This window comes from Protopterus annectens, chromosome 10.part0, assembly GCF_019279795.1.
Source record: "Protopterus annectens isolate FY-2018-M chromosome 10.part0, PAN1.0, whole genome shotgun sequence".
In the NCBI taxonomy this organism is placed as follows: Eukaryota; Metazoa; Chordata; order Ceratodontiformes; family Protopteridae; genus Protopterus; species Protopterus annectens.
In genome coordinates, this window is record NC_056744.1 from 35184705 (window position 1) to 35197739 (window position 13035).

General features: G+C 38.3%; 1 long non-coding RNA gene across 1 annotated transcript; it reads left to right on the forward strand.

Annotated features, from left to right (window-relative positions):
* The first annotated feature begins 11059 nt into the window (after window positions 1-11059).
* LOC122812770 lies at window positions 11060-11529 on the forward strand. The gene is made up of 2 exons (XR_006366552.1): window positions 11060-11350; window positions 11454-11529. It is a non-coding gene; the product is annotated as an uncharacterized LOC122812770 (long non-coding RNA).
* Window positions 11530-13035: the final 1506 nt, after the last annotated feature.

The window sequence follows — 13035 nt, forward strand, 5'->3', positions numbered from 1 at the left end:
ATTATGAGAGGACACTACTGGACAATTAAGTTCAAAAATTACAGTAATTATATAATAAGATGATTTTGTAATTATATCTCACGCTGAAATATAAATTGATCACCCTAGTCACTAAGACTACACAATTGCCAAGATTATGAGTTAACAAACCAACATAAAAAATGCCAACATTAAGAGAAAGCAACATAAAATAATATGCTGCATATATCAATGTAAATAAATGTACCAAAAAACAGACAAATGACTCTGTTATAGATGGTCATTCAAGCCTGGCGGAAAAAGTGCCCCAAGGTTGGTAATCCAATATTGTTCCTTTTTATTCAAAATACACACAATAATTGTAAAAATTTTGGCAGCATACTATGAAAGAATGGTGGATATATGTTTAACAGAGGTTAAAGGGTCTTGTGAAGAGTGTAAACGTTTTGAATCTCAACCTATATTTACTACCTTGGTTAATAAATTATCTAAGGATTTGGCATCTTTTGACCAACTGACTAAGGACCGTAAAATCCACAAATTCAACAGGGATTGCACTGACTATCAAAGGGGTCGTCCTTTTGATACATCTAAAACAGTCAGATTCAATGATACCAGTCACAAAACACCTGGTTTAAAACCCAGAAAGAGACCTAGATCTATTTTAAAATCCACTGATGCATCCTTTGCCAGTACCTCCGGTGATGAATCATCATACACGGATAATGATGGTAGCTACCATCGGGAATCACCAAAGAGTAAAAAACCCAATACTAAAACCCGACATACACCAAGGCGACGAAGGGGTCGCAAGCACAAACGCAGTAAACAATTCCATAGAGAATTTGATACGAACATTGTTGAAATAGCTTCGGATGGCTTTGATAATTGGTTTCATTCCGGGTTTCTTTAGTGATGAATATAGTATAGTAAATGATGTATTGTCATTTTGTCGCAATCTGGATCTTAAATTGTTCTTTTCAGGTAACATCTCTCAAAGATCTTCAGAGTTTAGATTTTTGAAATCGGATTTCCAACCACCCATGAACAAATACGTCTCCATATTTCAACAGTCAGTCATTAAGGATTTACATTTTCACCATCATGAATCAAACATTCTAGGCCAAAATATTTCTGCCATGGAATAAAATGCTGTGGAAGAACTTAGGCAAAATCGTGACATTGCTATTCTGCCTGCAAATAAGGGGGGTGCTGTTGTAGTCATGAACACTGGGGATTATCTTAATGAGGGCAAAAGACAATTGGCGGATCGTAGGTGTTACATGCAGATGTTTATAGATCCTACATTGGTATACAAGAAGGAAATTGATTCCTTCTTACAAACAGCAGAGGAACAAGGTATTATAACAACTAATACAGTCAAACATCTCACTGTTAAGGATCTACAAAAACAGATCTTATATCTGCTGCCCAAAATACATAAATCTATTACAAAACCCCCGGGTAGGCCTATAGTTTCAGGTATCGGTTCATTAACCAAACCACTTTCTGCTTTTCTCACACATTATCTTAAGCCATTATTGTCATCAGTCAGGGCCAGATTGAAAGACATGACACATTTTCTTCAGATTATAGCAGACACCAAACTTGAATAGGATTGGCTTATGTGCACACTAGACGTGAAATCTTTATATACCAGTATTCCACACTGGGCTGGGCTGCAATCATTACAATATTAGTTGGAAAAATCTGAAATGTATCCACCAGGTTTTAACACACTTCTTATCTGCATAGCAGAACATGTACTAACTAAGAATGTCTTCTATTTCCATGGCGAGTGTTTTTTGCAGCTCCAAGGTACGGCGATGGCAGCTTCATTTGCTCCTATTTACGCTGACCTTTTTATGGCCTATTTTGAGGAGTGCTTAATCTATGACTCATTACATAATATCTATATTGTTGAAATGGACATCTGGAGACGATATTTAGATGATTGTTGGATGGTGTGGAAGGCAGACATTACATATTTACAGGAATTCATTCAGTATTTGAATGACAATGTATGGGGTATTGAGTTTACGGTAACGTATGATTATAACACCATCAACTTTCTAGATGTTACAGTATACCGTAATGAGGACCACACCTTAAAGGGACAATCCCAGGGATTTTTTGTTTGATTCAGCCTTTGTTTACATTTCAGGTTTGCCTTGCTAAGCATGCTCACTTTTGGCTGAGGGGGTTGGGGAAGATTGCCTGCAGGAAGCTTCAAAGGTGTTAACCAAATTCCATCTCAAATTGCAGTTCTACTGACAACAGTCTCAGTGTCACCCATTCATTAGTTTAATCTGTGCATTTACCCATTGAGAAAAGTAGCCTTTCAGACATTTAATGACCAAACTACTGCTGCTGCTACTATAGAAAACACAGCAGTAATGCAATACGTTTAAAGGGGCATTATTTTGTTTCTAAAATCAGTTACTTGCTAGAGTACTTTGTTTATCTTTTAGTGCAGTGTAAGTCCTATATTTACACAGAGGCAGGATTTTCAGAGAAAGTTGTTAGCATACTGCAGGATAGATGTCACAAACTTCAGTGTGGTTTGGTTGTTATTAGGAAATGCTAAGACTTTACTGTTTGTTCTTTTGTATTTCCCTTCCCCCACCATTCACAGGCTATTATCTTAGTTGATCTAGTCACACTCAAATCTGCATCCTTTGCAGCACTGACATTACATCTTTAGTATGCGCTTGTTTTTGTAAAACTTAGTGGAATGATTATCCCAGACTGGGCAATTGTATTTTTTTTCATGCTTGTTGCAACATGCTTTTTTTCCTTTACAGATAATTATTTTTCATATGTTCAGCAACAGTGTTGCTTATTAGTGCATGTACTCATGCTGACATATATTTATACAATAGTTTACCCTCAGTTCACAGACAGCATTGCTTTGAACATTTGGATTCTTGGAAACAAACCCACTGAGTTGCAAATGTCCTAATAGAACAATAAAATCTCATAACATTTCAATAAGAATAATGTCAGACAACACTGAAACTGAATCCTGTTACTTTTACTAAAGGTATTTTCCCGTTAGCTGACACCTTTCAGGAATCACACAGTAACTGTCTGTATAATAGTGATTTCATCCAACTCAGTTTATTTTTTTTCCCTGCGCTGCAATAAAATGTTTGGATCTTTCACTCTTTCCCTGAATATTTGACTGCAGGAGAGTTACAGCAGTCACCATTTGAAAGTTGTGGCAAATGTAGTCTCTATATTTCCCTATATTTTCATAGGTGTGTGCATAAGTATGCATGCAATATATAACCTAAGTTTATATTCATGTGGTTGTAAAACAATAGCCTTGCTATGTCTTACTGACCAGCTTGCAATTCAAGGCATTCCTGAATGTCTGCCAAATTTGTATATGGTGGATATATAGCAATGCATGTATTTTATTAAAACTTCGTATGCAGTGCACCTAATTGTTTTAGTGGTATACTTTACTGTTAATATTGGAATTCTCATAACTTTTCTCAAACTTGCTTCTTTTGTGACTCAGATGGCTATGTTGATGAGACCATTTGCCCATTATCAAGATGGAAATAGATAATTTAAATAACTAAATCTATTTGTCATGTGTCATTATGTGTTTATCATATGCATTACTTTGGTTGTTTAAAATGTATTTGCTGTATATCCATATGCCATTATAGATCCACTACACACACACACATCTGTCTATGAATTTGTATGTGTCTTTTCTTATGTGTATATAGATGTACCCACAACTATATGTGTGGTGTATTGGTGGATCTATACATGTACACACTCCTACACTGACATGCATGAGGTATTTGTATGCTCCTAACAACATTCGTGTCACTGACCCTTTATTGCTAGTTTTACAAGTAAGTTTTTTTTTTTCCATTTGTCATATGCCACTTCACAAGAATATTAAAAGTGTGACTCAAACTACAGACCCATAAGCTTAACTAGCCTTATCTGTAAGGCCATGGAACAAATCATCATGGACCCTATAAATAAGGACATAGGTCATCTCTAAACTCTTGATCCGGCAATTTTGGTTTTGTCAAAGACAGGTCATGGCTGTTAAACCTGGTAGACTTCTTCAAAAACATCACCAGAGCCATAAAAAGGGCAAATGTGTGCATACAGCCTACCTTAAATAAACAAAGGCCTTTAACACAGTGCTACATTCGGGCATCATTGATAAACTCTCCCAGTTGAATATCAACCCATATGTTGTCAGGGTGGTTGCTAACTGGCTGTCCTTCAGATCATACTCAATCAAAGTTGGGGACTTTACCTTGACCAGCAGACCTGTCAGCAGTATAGTTCCACAGGGTTCAGTGCTGGACCCCCTATTGTTTGGAATATACTTCTCAGAAGGTCATGCCAAAATAGACCGGCTGTGGCTGACTAAGTTTGCTGATGACTGCAAATTAGGTGCAATCATTTAATCCCCAAACAATGTCAATATACTTCAAGAGGGATTTACACAAATGAATGATTGGTGCCAAAGCTGTGGACTCAAACTCGGTGCTAAAAAATACATTATCGTCCCATTTTGTAAAAATCATGTCCCTGCAGACTATCATATAAATAATAATTTAAGTAAGAAGAAGAAGTAAATAAAAACAAAGCCATATACATAATATGTTGTTATATCCCTCATGGCAATAACTTAAATACACTTGAAAACATCCTTAGCTGGCTCTCATCTACCTTTCCTCAGGAAACCATAATCTTAGGGGACTTCAATATTGACTGGAACTCCTGCATATCCCCCAAACACACCACACACCTCAACCTCTTTAACTTTCAACAAACCATAAACTCCCCAACTAGGATTCACAAATCTACCAATAAACAGACCATCTTGGACTGGATATTGGTCAACAATAATCCCCTATCATATAAAACTGGAATACTCCCTGACAATATCAGTGACCATCTTCTCACCTATATCACTAAACAAAAAATAGTAACCACAAACAGGCTAGCTATCGTACCATTCATAACAAAAAAACTTCATCCTTCAAGACTTCCTTGATGAGCTCAAAGGATGCAACTGGTCAGCTCTGAAACACTTTCCACTTGATGAGGCAGTTACCCATTTCAGCAACACATTCCTCCAAATTCTAGATCGTCATGCCCCCTCTCGCTTAATTAGAATGGGATCCAAAGCAGCTCCTTGGCTTTCTAAAGAAACCAAGCAAACAATGCTATTAAGGAACAAACTATGGACAAAATGGAGAACTACAAAAAACCCAACTGACCATCAAAACTTCAAATACCTTAGAAATACTACAAAAAAACTTACCCTTCTGGATAAAAAAAAATTCTACCTCCAATATCAACAAAATCAAAATCATAACCCCAAAAAATTCTGGTCAGTAATCAATAAACTGCTCCATCCTGGGAATTCCAAAACACCTACTCCAGCTAACTTAGTTCAGACCCCTCCTAATATAATAGCCAACACATTCAACAACTTCTTCTCTGAAGCAGTCACCTCTCTAGCCAACACCATGGTTCCCCCCACTTCCCTTCAAAATACCTCTCCTCATAACAATACCCCCACTCTAAAATTTAGTACAGTCTCCACAGCCTATATTCACAAGCTACTTTCAAAACTTAAACCTTGTACTCCTTCAGCTGACCAACTACCAGCTGAATATCTGCAGCTAGCAGCAGCAGTGCTAGCATACCCAATCTCCATCTTAATTAACAGAACTATAACCAAATCTACTATTCCTTCCCTCTGGAAAGTCTCCCATATCATTCCACTGCATAAAGGAGGAAACACTAATGAACTTTCTAACCTCCGTCCTATAGCCTTACTATCACCACTAACTAAAATTATGGAACGTTGTATACACCATCAACTTTTGAATCATCTTCTACATAATAACCTACTTGCAGACTCCCAACATGGTTTTAGACCTTTCCATAGCACTTCCACTGCTCTTCTCTCCTTTACATATTCCATCAACAAAAATCGCAATAACCACCTATTCTCCTCTGCTTTATTTCTCGACCTCTCAAGCCTTTGATATGGTGAACCATCACCTTCTGCTAGACACTTTGAAATCTTTCTCTTGACTCTTTGGCATTGGGCTGGTTTAACTCCTATTTGAAAGATAGACAAGCAGTCCTTTGGGAAAGCCATTTATCCACTCAGCTCCCAGTCACCATCGGGGTCCCCCAAGGATCCATCTTAGGTCCCCTTCTCTTCTCCATTTTTATAAATAACCTGTCTACTTCCCTGCCAACATCCACATGCATTCAGTATGCAGATGATTCAACACTCATCTGTACTGCTGTATCTCCGGCTGAACTTCATTCTTCCACCCAAAAAGTCTTTACAGCAGCAGAAAACTGGTTCCAACATATCCGTCTCCTCCTTAATCACAAAAAAAAAAAAACAAATTACTACTTTTTTCTCCAACCCTTAAGTCTGCCCCTCTCTCCTTTTCTATTGTCTCTGACAATGGCACTATCATAACACCTGATTGTTCCACTAAACTACTTGGGTTTACAACAGATAATCAACTAAACTTTGAGTCCCACATTGACCTAACCATCAAAGCTGTTCATAAAAAGATAGGTGCCCTCTACAGACTTAAACCCTTTCTTTCAGCAACTACCAGGGTGTCTCTAGCCCAAACTCATCTCATCTCTACATTATCGTATGCCTCTCCATCTTTTATCAACCTATCAAAATCTAACCTTCATAAACTAGCCACATCCTACCATAGCATTGCCAGGACTGCCACAGGCTCCCCATTTCGTACCCATCATTGTGTTAATCTCAAAAAACTTGGCTGGCTTGAACTTGAAAATCTCATTCTTCTATATCAATTAGTTATCACCCATAAAATTCTCTATAACCCTACTAATACACCCATACTTAACAACCTTGTTGCTCCTTACAGGAATCTTACTTCCCTTCGCTCAGCTAACAAACTGCTAGTAGCTACTCTCAAATCACACAATAAATCTGGTGACTCCTTGTTCACAAATGTTGTTAGCTCATACTGGAATAAACTTCCCATTGAACTGACTACTTTAGTCTCATCACAACTTTTTAAGAAACAATTAAAGAACTATTTCAAATCTCACTGGCTTTGCCCTTGCTCAAATCCTGACTGACCCCAGCATCCAACTTCGATTATAGTTCCCTCCTTTGCCTGTTGCTATACATCCATCTTTTCTACTTGTCTCTCTCATTATTACTACTCCTCCTCTGCAGCTCACCTGGCATCCACATGGATATTACTATTCCTATGATGTCACTGTCTCATTTACACTAGATAGATTACTGCAACCTGTTACCTCACCTTCTATTTAAACCTTGTATTTTGATTCCTACTGTACAAGTCTGGGTCTTAAAACTATTTGCTCTGGCACAAAATGTTTATTATATCTGTTAATATTGTAAATATTGTATAGACTCTAGTGTTTGTTTATTTTTTTTCATTACAATTCCTGCTACTGTAAAGAGTATGGGATTAGGGATCCTCGTTGTATTTTTTTCTGTTAAATTGCTACTGTTTTGTTAAATTGCTGGAATAGTTTTGTAGTTACTTACAATTATGTCTCTTACTGTGCTGTTTTATTTACTAGTATATAGTGGAGCTTTTCTCCTCGGGCCTCTACTGAAAATGGACATGTATCCAGACAGACTAGCCCGGTCAACAAATGTAAAATAAATTAAAAAAAAAAAAATAATACCCTACATAGTGAGAGAATTGGGAAAACAAGTTGCCTGTAGCCTAAACTTTGACCACAGTGTGTCTACTGTGGTGAGAAAGGCATTCTATGTTGCTCACCTCATTAGCAAAGGCATTGCCTCAAGACTGAAACAGGTCATAACTCCCCTGTACTCACCCCTCATCAGGCCAATACTCGAGTACAATGCTCCCTTTGTATGTACCTTACCTGGCACCTGCAGCCACTTGAGAGACCTCAGAGATGTCTAACTGAGAAAATTACATGGTCTCCACCACATCATATATTGACAGACTGAAGTCACTGTCACTGTACTCAGTAGTATACAGACTACTTAGAGGAGATCTGTGTCTGGCCTACACAGCAATCACATACCCTCCTAATAGAAATGCTGCACATCCACATGACAAATGGAATAAGGGTCACTTGTCCCAGGAACCTTAATCTGGCGTGTGACATAAATAGGACCTGCTGGAGAGACAGATATGTCTCTCAGAGGTTGCCACTCCTCAGGAGTAAGATACCAATTCACATCAAACAGAGCCCCTCTATGACACTGTTTAACTGTAGCCTGGATGACTGGATGGGAACCATAAATTCCTTGCCAGGGATTTCACCTAAGACCCTCCTAGATATGGGCAGCCATTGCTAACTAAGATTCTGAGTTTAGGCTAGATCCTTTATATTGGGTTTCTCTAGTATTATATTGGGTATGCACGGCTAGGGTTATATAAACCTTTGGGTCACTAGCCTAGTAACCACCTATGTCAAGTAACAAGAATATTCTTGCTTTCAGTCATCTAAATTTTCAGAGATGATTCTTACTTGAGTTGGCAAACTCTCAAACTGCACTGCATTTTTTCCAGGATTACTGTTGCCATATCCCTGAGAATTTGGTGGGAAGAGGTACTTAAGAGGAAGCAAGCTCAGCAGCAAGTGGCCAAGAGTAATTATATGTAAACATTAATTTTCCATTACATAGTTGTAGTTCTTCCTGGATCTACAAACAGAAGGCAAACAAGGTACTCCCAACTCAAAATCGGACAAAATAAGTATAGTTCAGGCAGGGAGCAATCAGCAAAAAGTGTGCAGTGAAGAATAACTGGATATTTTTACACTATGTTGCTTTCACAGTAGGCTCAAATCAACAGAATGGCACTGGAAACGGCAACAGTACCCATGTGGGTACTAATTAATTCACAGTATCAGTGCACATATGACAATAACAGATAAATTATTGGGTGGCTTACAAACTGGCATTACAGCAGGTTAGAGACACTAGAAAGGCGCAAGATTGTCTAGTTGTATGGCTCATAGCAGTAAAACAATGGAGGGCACACACCCTGCTACTGTTAGATGCTGATTAAAACAAGTTGAAGGCAGCATTACACCTGGCAAGCTATCAGCTGGCTGCAAAAGGCCATGGGGAGGCAGTGCGAGACTTATGGGACAAACTCCAAACTATATGCCATTAGTAATACAACAGATTGGGGGGCCATGGTGGTGCAGCGGTTAGCATTGTCACCTCACAGCAAGAGGTTCCCTGTTCAATCCTCGGCTGGGGTGCCTTCTGTGTGGGGTCTGCATGTCCTCCCTGTGGTTGTGTGAGTTTCCTCTGGGTGCTCCGGTTTCCTCCCACATCCCAAAAACATGCTGTAGGTGGATTGGACACACTAAATTGGCCCTAGGTGTGAGTGCGTGTGTGTGCCTTCTGTGGGAAGGTTGGGCGTCGGGCTGGCAACTTGACACCGTAAAACTCCACTGCCAATCATGAGCAGACATGTGATCCACTGTGGTGACCCCTAACCGGAAAAAAGCCAAAAGAAGAAGTAATACAACAGATTGTTTTTCATAGGCTGTAGCAGCCCTATGTGGCTTGTGGAGCACTTAGCTGGTCAAATTAAGAATATTCTAAGGATAAATAGGAATAAACTATGACTAATGAAGAGTTGAAGAACCAGTGGCTGAATCCAGACTCAGGGGCCACAGAATGGAATGTAGTACAATGGCTACAACATTACCAAACACTGTGTCTACAATATAGAAGTCCACTCACACAGTTTCATCATAGACTGGCAATTAAGAAGGAGCAGTTCTCTGCCATGAGAAGGGTACCCTGTTTACCCAGCTTCAGGTGAGGGCTGTACTGAAGAAAGCAGTGGAGTGATGAAGCTTGGACCCCAAACATATACCCCCACGTTCAGTTAGATTAGCATAGTGGCAGCTTCTCTTGTAAAGTGGGCAAGGACTTTGTGGAAGAACATCAAGAAATCAGGAAGATGGAATTACAATGCTTATGAAGGATAACTGAAAAATAACCTCCTCTACCACACCTAACATTGTTGTGTTTTATTTGCAGTACCTGGGTGTTACCTGTAAGACACATATTGCACCTTCCAATAATACCTTTCATTGACTGTAGCTTCCTGCATGTATGTTTGATCACCTGGTCCCTTGCTAGTGCTCTTCCATGTGAATGGAAACACCTGTCTTTATATATATATATATATATATATATATATATATATATATATATATATATATATATATATATGTCACTTCTCCTGGAACATGCTGACATTACCTGTGACCTATTGTAGTACAAAAGGTGTAACATGTAAAATGTGTGTTAAAGGCAAACTTATCATATTTACACTGATGCCACACAGTTTGCTGAGTTGTACACCCTTCTACAATCCTTACTGTTGCCTGCTATTCATGGTGATTCTTAAATCAAGGGCTCAAATGTCATTTTTGATATGTGCAGTTCTTGCTCTGTATGCTATTCTTCAGCAGACAGACTGTTGTCCATCCATACGGTACATGGCCCATTCTACCCTGCTTGACCTCTTACAGCTATGCAACATGCACACCACCATGAACACCCACAACAAAGACTGTAATCTGTTATAGACACAGAAATGGAACATGGCTGGCACAACAGATTTATATCCCAAGGAATCCTTTACTTATTGAATCAACTTCCTATGCATGTCAAGCAATCCTAGACATGGTCTATATTCATTAATATTCTGAATGAATAGCCTGGAAATCATAAATTCTCTTTGGGGTATATAGTATGGTGCTTCTTGACCATGAAGTTTAACTCACTCAACAGTGCTTGGGCTTAGCTGGCTATGCTTATTAATGGTCTTTTGAACTGCATGCCTAGTACATACCTATGAACTTATCAACATATTTTATATATATATATATATATATATATATATATATATATATATATATATATATATATATATATACACACACTTACCAATGTGCATGCTGCATATAGAATATACATGCAGACAGAAACAGTTTATTGATGAATGTATTTCTATAAGCCATCTCATTTGAATGTCATTATATGGTCATTAATATATAGTACTGACCACAACAATTATCATACTACAATGATTGTGATACAGATATCTTTGAATTGCAAATACCCTGCATGTCAACACTGACTGCATAGTTTAGCTTTACACACTGTGCTATTTTTCCTTTTAGAATACCCTCTACTGTGTTTTATGTCCTGTAAGAGTACCAACTATATACTTGCATAACAAGGTACCTGTAAACAAACATTTAATTGTTTACTTCAGCATGTAATGAAAACAACAAACAGATGTGTGCTGTACTCTCCAAGGTACCTTGAATTAAACTTAACCTCATTTTGAAATAATTTATTTTTCCCCCTTATTTCTTTATTTAACTGTTTGTTTAATTGTTTGTGTACTTATTAATTGCAGCTTGATAACCATGTAAATGGGAGGCTGACAGACCCTTTTGAGTTACAACCTGAGCTCCATGGTGCAAGAGATAAACCTAAAATTGTAAATAGAATAAAGAATCGTACCACTTTCATAAGGAATGTCAAACAGTTGGGTGAAATGCAGAAGCAGAATTCAAGCAAGATGATAGTTGAACGAACATAAAAAATGGAAATTAGGTCAAAATAGAACTACAACTTTGCAGGCAAGAATGGCATTTTGCTCAGGCCTGAAATGTGTATGTATGTACATATGTAAAATGTTTAAATATAAATAAGCTGTTTAATAGAGTGGCTATGTTAAGTATATAAGTATCTCTACTGTTTGTTAGTTTTATGTGCAATGGTGCTCCTTGAACTAGTGAGTCTATTATAGAGGTTTTCAGTGTAGTGATTCATCAGCAGTTTTTCTTTTGCAACAAAATATCAAACTTGATTTCACTTGTAATTTAGATTGTTTCATTTTTGACCTGCTACATCGAAAATATCTGCCTCTGTCTACATATGATAGTTATGAAACAGTCAAATAAATAAAACTATGACTTCACATGGAATGTGTGTCTGCTTGCTTGTTTACTTTGTGTAAAATAAATGAAACTGAAATTTCACATGGAATATGTATGTCTCTCTACTTATTTATGTATGTATAAATTTGTACTGGCTAGTGATAATTAGGCACAAAAAGTCTGTCTAGTCTATAAGAATATACATTGAATAAAAGCCGTTACTTTCTTGTGATTTCATGACATTTCAGTTATAACTCACCTCAGGCTTCATGCCCTCAGAGTGGCGCACAGCTACAGTCATCCCACTCCACAAGGGGGAATCCATTTTGGATCCCGGGAACTACCGTCCCATCATTCTGACGAGCCTGATCTGCAAGGCCATGGAACGTATTATCATGGAACTTATAAACAAAGACATTGGGTTTGTGAAAGGACGATCTTGCCTCCTGATCCTGATCGACTTCTTCAAATCAGTCTCCAGAGCCATGGACGAGGGTAAGGTGGTTCATACAGCCTACCTGGACCTCGACAAGGCTTTCAACACTATCTCCCACTTTGGAATCATAGCTAAATCTACTAAGCTGGGCATTAAGCCCTACATCACTCGATAGGTTGCAAACTGGCTTACTGACAGAACACACACTGGAAAAGTAGCCGAATCCAAATCCAGCTCCAGACAAGTGACAAGTGTTGTACCACAGGGTTCTGTCCTGGGACCACTCTTGTTTGGCATCTACTTCTCTAAGTACAGGCCAACACTAAGGGACTCTGGCTTACAAAGTTCGCAAATGACTGCAAGCTGGAAGCCATTACTGAATCCCCAAATGATGTGGATATACTATAAAAGGGCCTTACCGAAACAGATACCTGGTGCTAGAGCCATGGACTCAGGATAAATGCCAAAAAATGTATAGTTCTCCCCTTTGGGAAAAACCACGAACCTGCAAACTACCACATAGGTGGCAGTACACTAAACACTGAAAGTGTTATAAGAGACCTAAGGACACAGGTGGACAGTGGTCTCACCTTTGATAACCACATAGCCACAACAGTTAG